Consider the following 19373-nt stretch of genomic DNA (forward strand, 5'->3'; position numbering starts at 1 on the left):
AGGGGTGACTTGATAGAGGTTTATAAGATGATCAGGGGAATAGATAGAGTAGACAGTCAGAGACTTTTTCCCCGGGTACAACAGAGTGTTACAAGGGGACATAAATTTAAGGTGATGGGTGGAAGGTATAGGGGGGATGTCAGGGGTAGGTTCTTTACCCAGAGAGTGGTGGGGGCATGGAATGCGCTGCCTGTGGGAGTGGCAGAGTCAGAATCATTGGTGACCTTTAAACGGCAATTGGATAGGTACATGGATAGGTGTTTAAGCTAGGACAAATGTTCGGCACAACATCGTGGGCCGAAGGGCCTGTTCTGTGCTGCATTGTTCTATGTTCTATGTTCTATGTTCTCTGTGTAAAAATGTTGCTCCCTCACATTATTTTTAAAACTTCCTCCTCTCCCCTTAAAAATATGCCCTCTCATTTTGAACTCCCCCCACCCTTGGGAAAAGACCTTTGCTATCTGTCCTTACAATTACAGCTGTAATATTTCAACTTTTCTCATTGCAGATAATTGTTCCACCTTAGAAATTGAACTAATTATCAAAAAACTTCAACATTTTACAGGAAAACATCCACATAGAAAAGAATATTCCATTTCTGTTGAACAGGAAGGTAAGATAGATCCCTAATAATCACTGGTAAATCTCCTTACATGTACATCAATTGCACAGTGATACTAAGAGGGAGTTCAACTAATGGAAATGCATTTGATTTTCCTGAAATTCAGCTTACAGAGTAATTATCTTTTTGAATGAACTCACTAGATGTTTACTTTCCATTAGTTGGATTGTGTCTCAGCAGACCAGACTTGCATACCAGAATAATAATGTATCAATAACAATTGGTTTAGACCCTGACATACTGTATTAGTCTAGTATGCCTGGCTTCACAACTCTTCAGATTACATTGAAATTACTTGAAACAGCAACATGGAGATCTAAGTCAGGCTGCTGACTCAAGATTAACCATATCACACAATCGAACAATGTCATAACTGTCCCTTGGAGTTCTGTATGGTTAGTGATTCAGCCTTTGATCTGTCCAAGCTGAAGATTGATTTTTGTGATGGTGGGATCTCAGGAGGAAATTGTACACATATCCAAGATATAGATATGGGGAAAATGTAACCGGATTCTGAGTCATGTGGCACAGCTCAGGAATCGCATTTGTGTCAAGCCAAGTCTCTTTGTGGGGTCCTTGTTCCAGTCTATTCCTTGTTGTAGCCCTACCTTGTCAGCCTTCCACTTGGACCATTCCCTCTGTGACACCTTGGTCCACTCCTCCTCCACTCCTAACACCACCCCACACCCCCACAGTACCTTCCCTTGTAATCGCACTCTTGTCAGTTCACAATGTGTTCTCCTCTACACTGGGAGTATGAAGTGCAGAGTAGGTGTCTGCTTTGTAGAATACTTATGTTACATTTGCAAAAATGACCCTGAGCTTCCTATCTACCTCTTCAGTAGACCACCGTGTCCCCTGGCTAATATCTCTGTCTCAGGCTTGCTGTAGTGGTCCAGTGAAGCTCAGCACAATCTGGAAGAACAGCATCTCATTTTCACTTGGGGACCCTTCAATCTCAGGACTCAATAATTTTATGGCCTGAGCACCTTCTTCATATTCTTTACCCACCCACACACCAGACGTTATCATCACACGGGTTACTACCAAAAACAACCCATTGTCAACCACTACTGGTCCCTATTAGTAGCTAATCATTCTCCCAGGCTGACTTTTATCTGTCCAATGTTTTTTTCTCTCTCTGGTCTCCATCTCCACATATCATTCACTCATCCCCTTCCCCCCAAACCCCATCCTGAGCATATACACCAACCTCTTCCCAGTTAAAATCAATTCTGATGAATGGTCTGTGATAATGCTGCTCCTTTAACAAAATTATGCTGTCCTTGTCTTTTTTCTTCAAAGAGGTCATAAAAGCAGCAATTCCGAAAAGTCTGGCTTTGATGGGTTTTAGGGCCAATTTGATTTTAACCAATACATAGTGCCTCAGGCAGAAGGCTTTTAAGTTTACAAAAAAACACTTGTGCAATGAAAAGGGAGTGGCCGGTTCTCTCAGCTCAGCCTTTCTCTGGTTTGACTTGGCTATTCACTGAAAGCAATCAGACAGTTTGAGGCTGCTGCTCAAAGAAACAGCTACACAGGAAGAGGGTGTTTCATGCTGCCTTCTCTCCTGTAAGACCCTATGTTTAATTTTATCTTTTGTGTCAAGGGGTGTTTATGGAGATTGTTGCAAGTTTTGGGAATAGTATCATTAAGGAGAAAGTGAGGTCTGCAGATGCTGGAGATCAGAGCTGAAAATGTGTTGCTGGAAAAGCGCAGCAGGTCAGGCAGCATCCAGGGAACAGGAGAATCGACGTTTCGGGCATAAGCCCTTCTTCAGGAATAGTATCATTAAGGTGACATAATCTTTTGGGTGTTTGGATAGGTTAAGTTGTTCTCTTTTGTTTGTGTTTCACTGGGTTATCGTGTAAATAAAATCTGTTTTGTTTAAAACTAAGTGGTTTGACAAGCTGCATCCCTCCTGGAATATCCACTATACCTGCGTAAAAGTTAGGGTCTGAGCTACCTTCTTGAAAAGTATTGAGGGTGTCTGGCCTGGTTCATAACAGACTGGGGTTTTTTTGCGGGATTTGTTATATAATTCTATAGTTGACGGGCAGCATGGTGGCACAGTGATTAGCACTGCTGCCTCACAGCGCCAGAGACCCGGGTTCAAATCCCACCTCGCGCAACTGTCAGTGTGGAGTTTGCACCTTCTCCCTGTGTCTGCATGGGTTTCCTCTGGTTTCCTCCCACGGTCTAAAGATATGCTGGTTAGGTGAATTGGCCATGCTAAATTGCCCGTAGTGTTAGGTGGAGGGGTAAATGTAGGGGACTGGGTCTGGGTGGGTTGCTCTTCAGCGGGTCGGTGTGAACTTGTTGGGCCAAAGGGCTTGTTTCCACACTGTAAGTAATCTAATCTAATAAATTCCAAATTGGGATTAGGGTTGTTGGACTCTAAGGCAGCAAGTGGTAGGTGCTAGTACCTTTTGTTCTGTGTGTTGAATTTGGTTGGTTTAAACAGTGCTTGGGATAGCACTAGCTCATTCAGTCACCAGGAATTTTCTGGGGATGGAGGAAGAGACTTTAAGGGTTTTGCAAAAGGTGATTAAGGACAACCTGCTGGAGTTAGCAGACACGCTGGAGCTGGAGCTGCCTCCTTCCGTGAGGAAAGGAGGGAAAATTATGGCAATAGCTCAGCATGTAGATTTACTGGAAACACCGTCAGAATCTTCAGAGATGGCTAAAATTCAATTGAAAAGGAAACAGCTTGAGTCAGAGGCAAAAGACAAGGAAAGGATAATAGAAATGAAACAGTTTGAATTCAAAACAGAGGAAAGAGAAAAAGAACAAATCGCTTTAGCAAAACAAAAAGAAAAAGAGAGAGAGGAAAGGAAGAAAGAGAGGGAATTTGAACTTCAGAAGTTGGCATTTAGACAGGAAAGTCAGCTTAAAAGGATGGAGATGAGGCTGAAGGTAAGCTTAATGGGGAAGAGAGTGAGGATGAGCAAGCCCATGGTGACTGAAAGCCTGGTGAGAAACTGCTTAAATATATTCAAACATTGCCTAAATTTGATGAGAAACATGTGCAAGCCTTTATCAGCTTCTTCAAAAAGGTGACTCAACAAATGTGGTAGCCAATGACCAAGTGCCTTTTGTTGATCCAAACAAAACTTGTGGGTAGAGCTAGTGAGGTATTCATATCACTATCAGAAGAGGTATCTGGGGCTTATGAGGAGGTGAATAAAACCAACTTAAATGCATATAAGCCTGTGCCAGAAGCCTGCTGACAAGGTTTCAGGAATCTAAGAACATAGAACATAGAACATAGAACAATACAGCACAGAACAGGCCCTTCGGCCCACGATGTTGTGCCGAACTTCTAACCTAGATTAAGTACCCATCCATGTACCTATCCAAATGCCGCTTAAAGGTCGCCAATGATTCCGCCTCTACCACTCCCACGGGCAGCGCATTCCATGCCCCCACCACTCTCTGGGTAAAGAACCCACCCCTGACATCTCCCCTATTCCTTCCACCCTTCACCTTAAATTTATGTCCCCTTGTAACACTCTGTTGTACCCGGGGAAAAAGTTTCTGACTGTCTACTCTATCTATTCCTCTGATCATCTTATAAACCTCTATCAAGTCACCCCTCATCCTTCGCCGTTCCAACGAGAAAAGGCCGAGAACTCTCAACCTATCCTCGTACGACTTCCTCTCCATTCCAGGCAACATCCTGGTAAATCTTCTCTGCACCCTCTCCAAAGCTTCCACATCTTTCCTAAAGTGAGGCGACCAGAACTGCACACAGTACTCCAAATGTGGCCTAACCAAAGTCCTGTACAGCTGCAACATCACTTCACGACTCTTGAATTCAATCCCTCTGCTAATGAACGATAATACTCCATAGGCCTTTTTACAAACTCTATCCACCTGAGTGGCAACCTTCAAAGATCTATGTACATAGACCCCAAGATCCATCTGTTCCTCCACCTGACTAAGAACCCTACCGTTAACCCTGTATTCCGCATTCTTATTTGTCCTTCCAAAATGGACAACCTCACACTTGACAGGGTTGAACTCCATCTGCCACTCCTCAGCCCAGCTCTGCATCATATCTAAGTCCCTTTGCAGCCAACAACAGCCCTCCTCACTATCCACAACTCCACCTATCTTCGTATCATCTGCAAATTTACTGACCCACCCTTCGACTCCCTCTTCCAAGTCATTAATAAAAATTACAAACTGCAGAGGACCCAGAACTGATCCCTGTGGAACTCCACTTGTAACTGGGCTCCAGGCTGAATATTTACCATCTACCACCACTCTCTGCCTTCGACCAGTTAGCCAGTTTTCTATCCAATTGGCCAAATTTCCCTCTATCCCATGCCTCCTGACTTTCCGCATAAGCCTACCATGGGGAACCTTATCAAATGCCTTACTAAAATCCATGTACACTACATCCACTGCTCTACCCTCATCCACATGCTTGGTCACCTCCTCAAAGAATTCAATTAGACTTCTAAGGCAAGACCTACCCTTCACAAATCCGTGCTGGCTGTCCCTAATCAAGCAGTGTCTTTCCAGATACTCATAAATCCTATCCCTCAGAACCCTTTCCATTACTTTGCCTACCACAGAAGTAAGACTAACAGGCCTGTAATTCCCGGGGTTATCCCTATTCCCTTTTTTGAACGGGGCACAACATTCGCTACTCTCCAGTCCCCTGGTACCACCCCCGTTGCCAGTGAAGACGAGAAGATCATTGCCAACGGTACTGCAATTTCCTCTCTTGCTTCCCACATAATCCTAGGATATATCCCGTCAGGCCCGGGGGACTTGTCTATCCTCAAGTTGTTCAAAATGTCCAACACATCTTCCTTCCTAACAGGTATCTCTTCTAGCTTACCAGTCCATTTCACACTCTCCTCTTCTACAATACGGTCCCTCTCGTTCGTAAATACTGAAGAGAAGTACTTGTTCAAGACCTCTCCTATCTCTTCCGACTCAATACACAGTCTCCCACTACTGTCCTTGATCGGACCTACCCTCGTTCTTGTCATTCTCAGGTTTCTCACATATGCATAAAATGCCTTGGGGTTATCCTTGATCCTATCCGCCAACGATTTTTCATGCCCTCTCTTAGCTCTCCTAATCCCTTTCTTCAGGTCCCTTCTGGCTATCCTGTATCCCTCCACTGCTCTGTCTGAATCCTGTTTCCTCAACCTTATGTAAGCCTCCTTCTTCCTCTTTACCAGACATTCAACCTCTCTCGTCAACCAAGGTTCCCTCACACGACCATTTCTTTCCTGCCTGATAGGTACATACATATCATGGACACGTCGTATCTGCTCTTTGAAAAAGTTCCACATTTCCACCACATCCTTCCCTGACAGTCTATGCTCCCAACGTATGCTCCTCAAATCCTGCCTTACAGCATCGTAATTTCCCTTCCCCCAATTATAAAATCTACCTTGTTGTGCGCACCTATCTCTCTCCATAACCAAGGTGAAAGTCACAGAATTGTGGTCACCATCACCAAAATGTTCACCCACTAACAAGCCCACAACTTGTCCCGGTTCATTAACAAGTACCAAATCCAATATGGCCTCCCCTCTGGTTGGACAATCTACATACTGCGTTAGAAAAGCTTCCTGGACACACTGCACAAACACCGCCCCATCCAATCTACTTGATCTAAAGAGCTTCCAATCAATATTTGGGAAGTTGAAGTCGCCCATGACTACGACCCTGTGGCTTCTGCACCTTTCCAAAATCTGTTTCCCAATCTGTTTCTCCACATCTCTGCTGCTATTGGGGGGCCTATAGTAAACACCCAACAAGGTGACTGCACCTTTCCTATTTCTGACTTCAGCCCATACTACCTCCAGAGGCAGATCCCCCTCAAACTTCCTTTCTGCAGCCGTTATACCATTTCTAATTAGCAATGCCACCCCCCCTCCTTTTTTCCCACCCTCCCTAATCTTACTGAAACACCTGTAACCAGGAACCTCCAACAGCCATTCCTGTCCCTCATCTATCCACCTTTCCGTGATGGCCACAACATCGTAGTCCCAGGTACCGATCCACGCCTTAAGTTCACCCACCTTATTTCTGATACTCCTTGCGTTGAAGTATACGCACTTGAGCCCATCTCTGTGTCCGCAATTAGTCCCTGTCAGTGCTACCTTCTCCACAGCCTCCCTACAGTCTTGGGCATCCTGACACACAGCTAGCTTACTTGCTGGACTACAAGTCCGGATCCCATCCCCCTGCCAAATTAGTTTAAACCCCCCCGAAGAGTGCTAGCAAACCTACCCCCCAGGATATTGGTGCCCTTCTGGTTCAGGTGCAACCCGTCCTGTTTGTACAGGTCCCACCTTCCCCAGAATGCAGTCCAATTGTCCAAATACCTGAAGCCCTCCCTCCTACACCAGCCTTGCAGCCACGTGTTCAACTGCACTCTCTCCCTATTCCTTGCCTCACTGTCACGTGGCACCGGCAACAACCCAGAGATGACGACTCTGTCTGTCCTAGCTTTTAGCTTCCAGCCTAACTCCTTGAGCTCTTGAATGACCTCCCCACCCCTCTTCCTACCTATGTCGTTGGTGCCAATGTATACCACGACTTCTGGCTGCACACCCTCCCCTTAAGGATTCTGAAGACACTCTTTGAGTTTGAAAGGATCAAACAAAATAATTTTGATAGGTGTATAAGGAGATTAAAAATACAGCAAACCAATAACACTCTTAGAGAGATAATTATTTTGGAGAAGTTCAAAAATTCACTTTCTGAAGTAGTGAAAACTTCTGGAAGAGCAGAGAGTTAAAATGGTGAGATTAACAGCTGAAATGGCTGATGATTATGAGTTGGTCCATGAATCAAAGTTTGGCTTCCCAAATCAATTTCAGTCTGTGAGGTTTAGGAACTGGGGACAGGAGAAATCCTTGCTTGGAAAGAGAAAGGTAGATCTCGGTGAAGATCATAAGAATAACGTATGAGAGGGTAAAAAGGAAACCCTTGAATGGGACAGAGAAGTTAAAAAGCTCTGGTATTTTCACTGCAATAAAGTAGGCCACATGAAATCACAGTGTTGGTCGGTTAAGAAAAGCTAGATATCGGAAAACAGGATAAACCAGTACATTTTGTTGGAATGGTAACAGAAAACACAGTGGAGGCTGGAAAACTGCACCAGAGTGTACAACCTGGTCAGAGGTTCTTAAACCACATACCTGCAAAGATAAAGTTTACTCACATAGGTCAGGAGCAGCAGGTAAAGAGGTTATAATATTAAGAAATACAGGACCTCTTAATCTGTAATGTTGCAGGATGAGGAAATATGAATTTTTTCATCTCATTTGAAAAGGTGGCTAAACAAATGCAGTGTCAATGACCATGTGGCTTTTGTTGATCCAAACAAAATTTGTCAGTAGAGTTTGTGACGTATTCACATCACTATCAAAGGAGGTATCTGGGGCTTATGAGGAGGGGAAAAAGCCATTTTTAGTGCATATCAGCTTGTGCCAGAAGCCTACAGACAAATATAAGAAGAGACCCTGGTCAAACCTACATTGAGTTTGAAAGGATCAAACAAAATAATTTTGATAGGTGGATAAGGGCTTTCAAAATAGATGAGGGCATGTTCCCAGAAAAGATACTAGTAACGGGAATTCATGGTGAGTCAAGAAGCACTCAGTTATGTAGAGTGAGGTTAGAGTGTCCAGTGAAGAGTGACAAAGTCGTAGTAGGAGTAGTGGACAAACTCTCAGCTCCAGGAATACAATTTGTCCTTGATAATGATATAGCTATTTAACAGGTAGGAGTGTCTACTGTGGTTGAAAAGCCAGCAGAAACTCAGGCAACTGAGCTATTACAGGACACATATCCTGGGACTTTTCCTGACTGTGTGATAGTGAGGTCACAAAGTCATCAGTTGAAACAGGAGAGATCAAAGAGTACAGTTAAGAAAGTTGAAGTGGAATTAGCAGAGATCATGTTTGATCAGACGGTGGACAAAAACCAGGAACTGATAGATGACAAAGCAGACATCTTTAGCTCAGTTAAATTAGCAGCTACATCAGCAACATGAAAATTTAAAGCAATTGTACCAAAAGGTATACACAGAAAAAGAATCCGAATGCATCCCTGAATGTTATTATCTTAAAAATGATGTCTTAATGAGGAAATGGAGACCACCACATATTCAAGAAGATGAGAAAGTTCAGAAGGTTCAGACAGAAGTTCATCAAGTCGTATTGCCAGTGGGTTATAGAAAGGAGATGTTGCAAATGGCACATGAAGTACCTTTAGGGGTAATTTAAGAGTGCAAAAAACTGAAGCTAAAATACAAAAACATTTTTACTGGCCTGGACTGCACAAGGATGTAGTTGAATTTTTCCAGACATGTCATACATGTCAGGTAGTTGGAAAATCACAAGCAGTAATAAAACCTGCACTTTTAATACTTACTCGTGCATTTGAGGAACTTTTTACAAGAGTCCTAATTAATTGCGTATGACCTTTACCTGAAACAAAGCGTGGGAATCACTATTTATTAATAATAGTGAATGTGTCTGCTCAATTTCCAGAGGCTGTTCCGATATGAAACATCACAGCCAAAACGATTGTAGAGGAATTACTCAAATTTTTCACCAGGCACCGACTACCACCGAGATACAATCAGATTAAGGGTCAAACTTTACATCAAAATTACTCAAATTATGGACAGCTTAGAAATAAAACAATTCAAACCCACTGTGTACCATCCAGCAACACAGGGAGTGCTGGAAAGGTGGTGTCAGACATTAAAGACCAAGTTGAGGTTTTATAGTCATGACTATCCAGATGATTGGGATAAGGGAATTCCATTTGCAATTTTTTTCAATCAGAGATGCACCAAATGATTTGACCAAATTCAGTCCATTTGAATTAGTTTTTGGGCATAAAGTGAGAGGACCATTAAAATTGATTAAGGAGAAATTGCTAAGTCAGAATTCAGAGACAACATATTTAAACTATGTGTCAAATTTTCAGAAACAATTAAATAGAGTGGGGGAGTTAGCTAGACATCATTTAAAAGTATCACAGCATACAATGAAACAGGAAGCAGTCAAGAAATCAACACTCGCAATTTTGCTATCGAAGATAAGACTTACTTCCAGTGATAGGTGAACCTTTAAAAGCAAGGATTAGTGGATCTTATCAAGTCGAAAGGTAATTGAGTGAATCATAGAATCCTAAAGTGTGGAAACAGGCCATGTTGGCCCAACAAGACCACAACCAATGCTACGAAGAGTAACCAAGACCCATTCCTCTACCAGTCTACATTTACTCTGATTAATGTACCTAACCTACACATTCCTGAACACTGTGGGCAATTCATCTAACCTGTACATCTTTGGATTGTGGGAGTAAACCAGAGCATCCAGAGGAAACCCACACAGACACAGGGAGAACATGCAAACTTTACACAATCACCAAAGGCTGGAATTGAACCCAGGTCCCTGGTGCTTTGAGGCAGTAGTGCTAACCACTGAGCCACCCTGCCACCCAAAGGACGCCAGACAGAAAGAAATCTTGCAGAGTGTGTCATATGAATATGCTCAAAAGTTATTTTGACAGGGAAGAAAAGCCAAAGGAGACTGTGTTATTGGTCACAGCACAGAGGGAAGAACCAAGTTCAGAGAATTCTGAACTGGACATTCCTCAAATTAAATTGATCAACAGGAAGTTATCAAAAATTGAGATAAATTATTGAGTTACCTTCCAGATGAAAATCGAAATGACCTGAAAGAGTTATTACTATTGCATATGGAGATATGTGGAAATAAGATCGGAAGTACTAACATGGTGAATACGAATATTCAGTGACATATTTCCCTAATTCTTTGGTCTATCTTATCAAAGTATCAACTTTTGTGCATGACATAAATATAGGAGATACTGTTCCAAGTAAGTAATATCCTTACAGGCATAACCCTCTAAAGTAGACACAGGTTCAAAAGGAAATTGAACACATGCTCCAAGATGACATTATCGAAATGAGTTACAGTGACTGGAACTCACCCTTTAATAATCGTGCCAAAACCAGATGATACCCAATGATTATGTGTGGACTATTGCAAAATCAATGCAGTTACAAAGACTGATGCATATCTGATTCCGCATTTGGAAAACTGTGTTGAAAAGATGGGGCAAGCAATTTATATTTCCAAGTTGGACTTGCTCAGAGGATACTGGGAGTTACCTTTGTCAAAAACAACAAAGGCAATTTCAGCTTTCGTAATGCCCAATGGACTGTATCAGTTTAAAGTTATGCCATTTGGTAGGAAAAATGCACCAGCCACATTTCAGAGACTAGCCAATATGATCATTGAGGGATTACCCAATTGTGTTGTATATATTGATGACCTGGTGATTTTTAGACACACATGGAAGGAACATTTGCAACATTTATCAGACTTGTTCAATCGACTTTGGAAGGCAGGCTTGGTGATAAACCTGGCTAAAAGTGAATTTGCCAATGCTCAAGTCACCTTCTTGGGTCATGTTATTGAACATGGACAAATGGCCCTATGGGATGCAAAAACAAAGGTAATTGGGGAGTTTCCATGGATTGAGCGGAATTTATTGAAAATTCGTACCAAATTTTAGCAGTGTGTCTGCTCCACTCACTGAATTACTGAAGAAAGGCAAGGAGTTTCAGTAGACAGCGGACTGTCATTAGGCATTTGACAACCTGAAAGCTGTTTTAACCACTGCCTCAGTATTAGCCACACCTAATTAAGCAAAAGCATTCATGGAGATTGTTGCAAGAATTGGGAACACATCATTAAATATAATCTGTTGGGTTTTCAGACAGGTTAAGTTGTTTTGTATTCTGTTCTTTTTTGTTTGTGTCTCATTCGGTAACCTTGTAAATAAATTCTGTTTTGTTTAAAACTAACTGGGTTGATTAGCTGCATCCTCCCTGGAATATCTGTGTTACACCTGCTTAAAACAACTGGCAAAATTAGGGTCTGGGCCACTTTTGAAATGTTTTGAGGGGCTTTGGCTTCATCCATAACTGGTCACTGGACCTGAAACATTCACTTTGATTCCTCTCCACAGGTGCTGCCAGACATACTGAGTTTTCCCAGCAGTTCCTGTTTTTATTCCTGATTTCCTGCATCCACAGTTCTTTACATTTTGTTTGTGCTTCATTCTAGACAAAGCAATGACAGTTTCTCCTCCTCCCCATCATTGCAGAAGCCAATCTTTAGCCAGTTCAATTCACTCCTTATAATATGAAAGGAATGACTGAGAACTGAAATCTTTGAGCCTTGACAACTTTCTGACTGCAGTACTGAAGCATGTGTCCCAGAACAAGCTGAGCCCCTCGCCAAGTTGTTCCAGTACTTCTAAGACTTTGGCATTTACCCAACCCGATGGGAAGTTGCCAGAGCACTTATGCTACCTTTATCAAATGTCTTTTGGAAATCCACAAGCACTACATCTACCGGTTTCCCTTTTTCCACTCTCCTTGACACAACTTTACAGATCCTTGATAGAACTATGATGGGGGCGGCACAGTGGCTCGATGGTTAGCACTGCTGCCTCACAGCGCCAAGGACCCGGGTTCAATTTCCACCTCAGGCGACTGACTGTGTGGCGTTTGCACGTTCTCCCCGTGTCTGCGTGGGTTTCCCCGGGTGCTCCGGTTTCCTCCCACAGTCCAAAGATGTGCAAGTTAGGTGAATTGGTCATGCTAAATTGCCTGTAGTGTTAGGTGCATTAGCTAGGGGTAAATGCAGGGGGTGGGTTGCTCTTCAGAGGGTTGGTGTGGACTTGTTGGGCCGAAGGGCCTGTTTTCACATTGTAGGTAATCTAATCTAAAACTATAGCACATTTTTCAAACATTTGCTCACCAAAGAATACAGGGGAAGGAATTAACAACTATTCCTATCATGAGAGAATTAGTATTGGACAAACTAATGGGGCTAAAGGCTGGTAAGACCACTGAACCTGGTAGCTTGCATCCTAGGATCCTAAAAGAGGTAGCTGCAGAAATAGTGGATTCAATGGCCCAAAACTCCTTTGATTCAGGAGAATTACTGGAGAATTGGAAAACTGTCAATGTGAAACTCTTATTCAAAATGGGAGAGAAATGAAAATCAGGTAACTATAGGCTAATTAGCCTCACAGCTATTCTTGGAAAAATGTTGGAATTAAATATTAAGGAAGTAATAGCAGCACATTTGAAAAATCATAATCTAAACAAGTATAATCCATATGGCTTCATGAAAGGGGATTCAAGTGCAACAAACTTATTAAAATGTTTCGAGGAAGTCTCGATCAGAGTGATTAGAGGAGAACTGGTAGTTGTGTTGTATTTTGACTTCCAGAAGACATTTGACATGGTACCTCACAAAAGGTTAAGTCATGAGGGAGGAGCTCAAGGTGATGGAGGTAGTATCTTGGCATGGATAAGAATTGACTAATGAGCAGGAAGGAGTGAGTGGGGATAAGGGGTTCTTTTTCGGATTGGCAACCCGTGACCAGTGGAGTTGTGGATCAATGCTGCAACCACAACTGTTTATAAAACATTAGCAATCTAGATGAAGGAACTGAGGGCATTCTGGCTAAGTTTGCAGACAATACAAAGATATCTAGAGGGACAGGTAGCATTGAGGAGGCAGGGAGGTTGCAATAGAAATTGGACAGCTTAGGAGATAGGCAAAGAAGTGGCAGATGGAGTTCAACATGGGAAAGTGTGAGGTCATGCACTTTAGTAGGAAGAATAGAGGCCTGAACTATTGTCTAAATGGGGAGAACATTAAGAAGTACAAAGAGACTTGAGAGTTCTAGTCCAGGATTCTCTCAAGGTAAACTTGCAGGGTGAGTCAGTAGTTTGAAAGGCAAATGCAATGATGACATTTATTTTGAGAGGACTCGAATATAGAAGCAGGGATGTACTTCTGAGGCCCTATCAGACCACATTTGGAGAATTGTGCACAGTTTTGCGCCACATATCTCAGGAAGGATGTATTGGCCCTGGAGTGTGTTCAGAGGAGGTTCATGAGAATGGTCCCAGCAATGAAAAGCTTAACATTTAAGGAATATTTGAGGACTCCTGGTCTATGCTCGATGGAGTTTAGGATGAGGGGACATCTAATTGAAACATACAGAATACTGAATGGCCTGGACTGAGTAGATGTTGGGAAGCTGTTTCCATTGGTAGGAGACACTAGGAACTGCAGGCACAGACTTAGAGCAAAGGGAGGACCTTTTGGAATGGAGATAAGGAGAAATTTCTTCAATCAGAGAATGATGCATCTATGGAATTCATTGCCACACAAGGCTGTGGAGGCCAAGTCATGGAGTATATTTAAAACTGAGATTGAAAGGTTCTTCAGTATCAAGGGAATCAAGGGTTATGGGGAGAAAAGAGGAAAATGGGATTGAAAAACTCATCAGCCATGATTGAATAGTGAAGCAGACTCGACAGGCTGAATGGTCTAATTTATGTTCCTATGTCTTATAGCTTATAATATATATTAACAAGTTGCAGGAAGGATTGAATGTAGCCAAATTTTTAGATGACATGAAAGTAGGTGGAAATGCATGTTATTAGGGGGATACAAACGGTTTACAGAAATATATTGATAAGTTAAGTAAGTGGGAAAAATGTTGACTAATGGAAAGTGTGAAGCTCTTCATTTTGGAAGAGAGAGCAAAAGGACAGAATATTCTTTAAATAAAGAAAACTAATGAAAGTTGCAGCACAAAGGGGCTTGGGGATACTTGTGTATGAAGCACAGAAAGGTAGCAGTAGGTAATCAGGAAGGCTTTAAAGAGGTGCTTGCCCTTATTTCAAGAGGGTTGGAATATAAGTATAGGGAAGTCTTACTGCAACTGTACACAGTTCTGGTGAGTCCACATCTGGAATACTGTAAATAGTATTGGTTCCCTTATTTAAGGAAATATTTCATTCCATTAGACATACATTAGAGAGGGTTCACGAGGGTGATCCCCAACATGGAGAGGTTGTCTTATGAGCAAAGGTTGGGACTCTACTCACTGAAGTTTAGAAAAATGAGTGGTGATCTCATTGAAACATATTAGACTCAGAAAGGTAAACACTGAGAAGCTGTTTCCCCTCATGAGAGAGTCTAGAACCAAAGAGCTTAGTCTCAGAATACAGGGGGACCCATTTCCACCGTGAGATGGTTGTGTTTCTTTGGGAATTTTTTCCAAAAGAGTATTTGCATTTGTTTAAGGGGGAAAGAGATAGGGTAATCCAGGGTTATGGGGAAAGGGCAAAAAAGTGGATGTGAGGAACATCAGATCTGCCATGATCTTACTGAATGGAGCACAAGCTTGAAGGGCCAACTGGCCTATTCCTAATGGTCCTGTGGAAGTTTCGATGAAGATCTAGAGTCTGAAGAGTGCTACAAGGGCATTCTCAAGCTTCATTTCAAAGTTTTGATTTTGACTTAATTCTGGGAGAAGCTTCTGTAAGATTGTTGTGCCTAAAGCAACCAGACTAAACTTGTTGCAGCCTCATTTGAAAACGAACAAATATCAAGTGTAGCAAAAGGATTCAAGAAGAGAAAATCCTGACCAGTGATGCATCCAAAATTCAATTGACTGTGATCTCCTGTCCTATGTACAGAAAATTATCAAACAATTCAGATCTTTGCTTCAAAGGATAAGCACGGAATTGAGTGTTGCAACATTACTAGGTTGGCACTTCATTTTTAGGAATGCCTGTTATTCTCCTGGCCTCAGCTCCTGCAGATATAATGTCTGTAACCTTGCAGTGGCAGAGGTCAGGAAATTTGATGCACATCGACTCCACAATACACATGCTAACTTTATGATTCGGAGATGCCGGTGTTGGACTGGGGTGTACAAAGTTAAAAATCTCACAACACCAGGTTATAGTCCAACAGGTTTAATTGACAATCACCTGATGAAGGAGCGTCGCTCCGACAGCTAGTGTGCTTCCAATTAAACCTGTTGAACTATAACCTGGTGTTGTGTGATTTTTAACATGCTAACTTTAGGCTGTGCTCTGTGTTCCAATCTGGATCAGGGAGTTAAAGTTCCTGCTTTCAGCAGTTGATACTTTGGTCAGATAGGCCAAAGAACTGGGGAAATATGCCACTGAATATTCCTATTCATCATGTCGGAGAACAATCACTTCTATACAACAAGGCAAAGGAAGAATCCAGTAAAGGTGTATCACCATTAAAACGTCACAAATTTTATAGCTAAGCACAATTAACCTATTAGAATATTCATGCAATGTTATTACAGAATCTTTTGTTCGCTGCCCACTTGAATTTCCACAAACCTTCATTCCAGTTGCTTCCTATTCTTTTTGTCCTGAGTTCCAGTTTTTGAAGCCTGATTGAAGCATCTCTACATTGATATGGATCAGACCAGACCCCCTCAAAAATATTTTAAGAAGGCAGAATAGACCCTAGCATTTTCTTACTTTAAAGGCAAATGTAAAGTGTCTCTACTTGACGTAAAGCAAAGCACAAATTATTTAAACACTCGAGTTAAATTACAACCAAAGAGGAATTTAGAATAATGTAACCGATTGGAAACTTATCAGGATAATATACAGTAACTATGACTAATTATAAACACACTCCTTGGCAAAAAGGAGCAACCAGACACAGATTCTCATATGCAGTTCTCCAATCCAGGAGGAAAAAAACATCAAGAGATGATTCAGAGAGTAGCAGCTAGGAGATATTCACCAAAGCTTCCAACTCTTTTGAGACCCCAATTTCTTCTGATGTTGCTGAAAAAAACCACAACCCAGAAATCTGGATCTGTCCACACCCATTCAGGCTGTTAAAAAAAACCCAAGGCCTCCCAGACTGTTTACTGAAGAGGTGTTCAATAGCCAGTTCTCCGCCTCTGCCTTACAACCTCTCTTCACAAGAAAAGGACCGAATGATCTCTTAAAATGATAGCATCATCACAGCACTGATGTGTTTTGAGAAACTTTGGGAAGGGACATCAGGACTGTCAGATTCCATTCCCTCCTGTGCACAACCAGAAACTGTTGACATCTCAAAGAGGTTAAAAGCCTGGTTCACACTAATACTGGAATTCCTGAAACCTAGATTCACAAGATGGCCACAGTGCAAGTGAAGGTCATTCAGACTGCTGTGTTCATACTGGCATCTGGCATGAGCAACTTTTTTGCTCTCACCCATAGAAAAACTCCAACATGTCCTGCTTTAAAGACTGTTACATAGTGCCTTTCATGACCTCAGGAGATCCTAGTGGAAACATCTAAATAGGACATTAAAGCACAGAGTCATAGAGTCCTACAACACGGAGACAGGCCCTTTGGCCCAAACTGGTCCATGCTGACCAAAATGTCTGTCCACTCTAACCCCATTTCCCTGCAATTGGCCATGTCCTTCTAATCCTTTCCTATCCATGTATTTGTCCAAATACCTTTTAAATGTTGTTAATGTACCCTCCCACTTCCACTGGCAGCTCATTCCATATATGTTCTACCCTCTGTGTAACAACGTTGCCCCTCAGGTCCCCTTTAATTCTTTCCTCTCTGACCTTAAACTGATGGCATCTCGTCCTCAATTGCCCAACCTTGGGGAAAAGACTGAGCGCAATCACCATCTCCATTCCTCTCAAAATCTACCCTCAGTCTCCTACGCTCTAAAGAAAGAAATCTGAGCTTGTCCAACCTCTCCCTATAACTCAAACCGTTGAGTCCTGGCAACATCCTTGTAAATTTCTTCTGCTCTTTTTCCAATTTAATAACAGCCTTACTGTAGCAAGGTGACCAAAACTGAACACAGTACCCTAACTACGGCCTCACCAATGTCCTGTACAACTGCAACATGACTTCCCAACCTCTATACCTAGTGACCTGACTGAAGACCAGTGTACCAAAAGCCTTCTTCACTGCCCTGTCTACCTGTGACTCCACTTTCAGAGAACCGTGCACCTGAACTCCAAGGTCCCTCTGTTCTACTACACTCCTGAAGGCCCTACCATTCACCATGAAACTCCTACCTTGATTTGATTTTCCAAAATGCAAGACTTCACGCTTACCTATATTAAACTCCATTTGCCTTTTCAGTCCATTCAATCCATTTTGTGTTTGCTGGCTGTAAAAACTCCAGCCTTTTTCCCACTTTTCAATTCTTGGTCTGTAGCTTGAGTACAGGAGTTGAGAGATCATGTTGCTGCTGTACGGAACATTCGGTCGGCAACTTTCAGAATATTGCGTGCAATTCTGGTCTCCTTCCTATCAGAAGGATGTTGTGAAACTTGGAAGAGTTCAGAAAAGACTTACAAAGATGTTCCCAGTGTTGGAGGATTTGTACTATAGGGAGAGGTTGAATAGGCTGGGGCTGTTTTCCCTGGAGCATCGGAGGCTCTATGGTGACCTCATAGAGGTTTATAAAATCATAAGGGGCATGGATAGGGTAAATAGACAAGGTCTTTTCTCAAAGGTGGGGGAGTCCAGAACTCACTAGGGTGAGCGGGGAAAGGTTTTAAAAAACCTAAGGGGCAACATTTTCACGGAGGGGGTGATGGTGTGTGGAATGAGCTGCCAGAGGAAATGGTGGAGGCCAGTACAATTGCAACATTTAAATGGCATTTGGATATGTTTATGAATAGGAAGGCTTTGGAGAGAAATGGGGAACTAGATTGGGTTGGGATATCTGTTCGGCATTGACGAGTTGGACCGAAAGGTCTGTTTTTGAGCTGTACACCTCTATGACTCTATGACTCTCGTTGCAACACCTCAGGAAATTTTAAATGGGAAGGGGGTTTCTGCCTTCATCGCCATTTTCAGTCAGAACTCTAAATCCCCATGTGGATGGGGAAAGATTTCTTCTCATGTCTTCTATAATCCTTCCAGCGATTTCTTCAAATCAATATCTCTAGTTAGTACCCTCTCTGCTCATGGAAATCTGTCCTATCCACTCTATCTCAGCCCCTCATCATTTGGTGCCCCTCAATTAAAACCCCCTCAGTCTCTTCTTCTCCATAACCTCTCCAGTTGATCATATCCTTCCTGAAATAGGGTTACTAGAACTATAGCCACTACTCTAGACTTGGTCACACTTTTATTTTATATTTCTAGCATAATCACCCAACTCTGATATTCTGTGCCTTGTCTAATAGAGAAAAATATGAATTCTTGACTACCTTATATTTCCACCACGATCTTCAATATTCGTGGACATTTACTCCAAGGTCTATCTGTTCCACTGTGAATTCCCTCGCCCAGTTTGCTCTCACAAAGCGAATGACCTCATATTTCTTCAATTGAAATTCCATTTGCCACTTGACTCGCCCAGTGATATCTTATGGAAAATCATGACAACTGTTAAACAAAGATTTTGCAGATAGGTGACAATTGTAATTACTCAGAAATCGGATTTACAAGCTTCTGTGTGTGGTCCATGGTTCGGTTATTCCTGACACTAAATTAACAATAATGAATGACACTTTTTTTTTACAGGAAGACACCCAAAGGAAGCAGAACATATTAGTTTCGATGCCAAGAGAGGTGAGAAATCTTTCATCATCACTGATAGGTTTCCATGTACCATACACAGTTTGGGAAGCCAATGCGTTTAAGAGGAAGTTGGGCAGGTGATTTACTGGAAAAGTACTTTAGATTTTTGATCTTTAGTCGAAATAGGAAATAAGCTTTGACTGAGCTTATAAGATGGACATATGTCACTACAATTGGTCAACAGAATCATGTGTTAATGAATGGATGCTGTCCCACAGTGCATTAGTTTAACAAAGTTGGTAG

This window comes from Chiloscyllium plagiosum, unplaced genomic scaffold (assembly GCF_037043375.1).
Source record: "Chiloscyllium plagiosum isolate Xiang-an unplaced genomic scaffold, Cpla_swu_hap1 HiC_scaffold_13, whole genome shotgun sequence".
NCBI classification, from domain to species: domain Eukaryota; kingdom Metazoa; phylum Chordata; class Chondrichthyes; order Orectolobiformes; family Hemiscylliidae; genus Chiloscyllium; species Chiloscyllium plagiosum.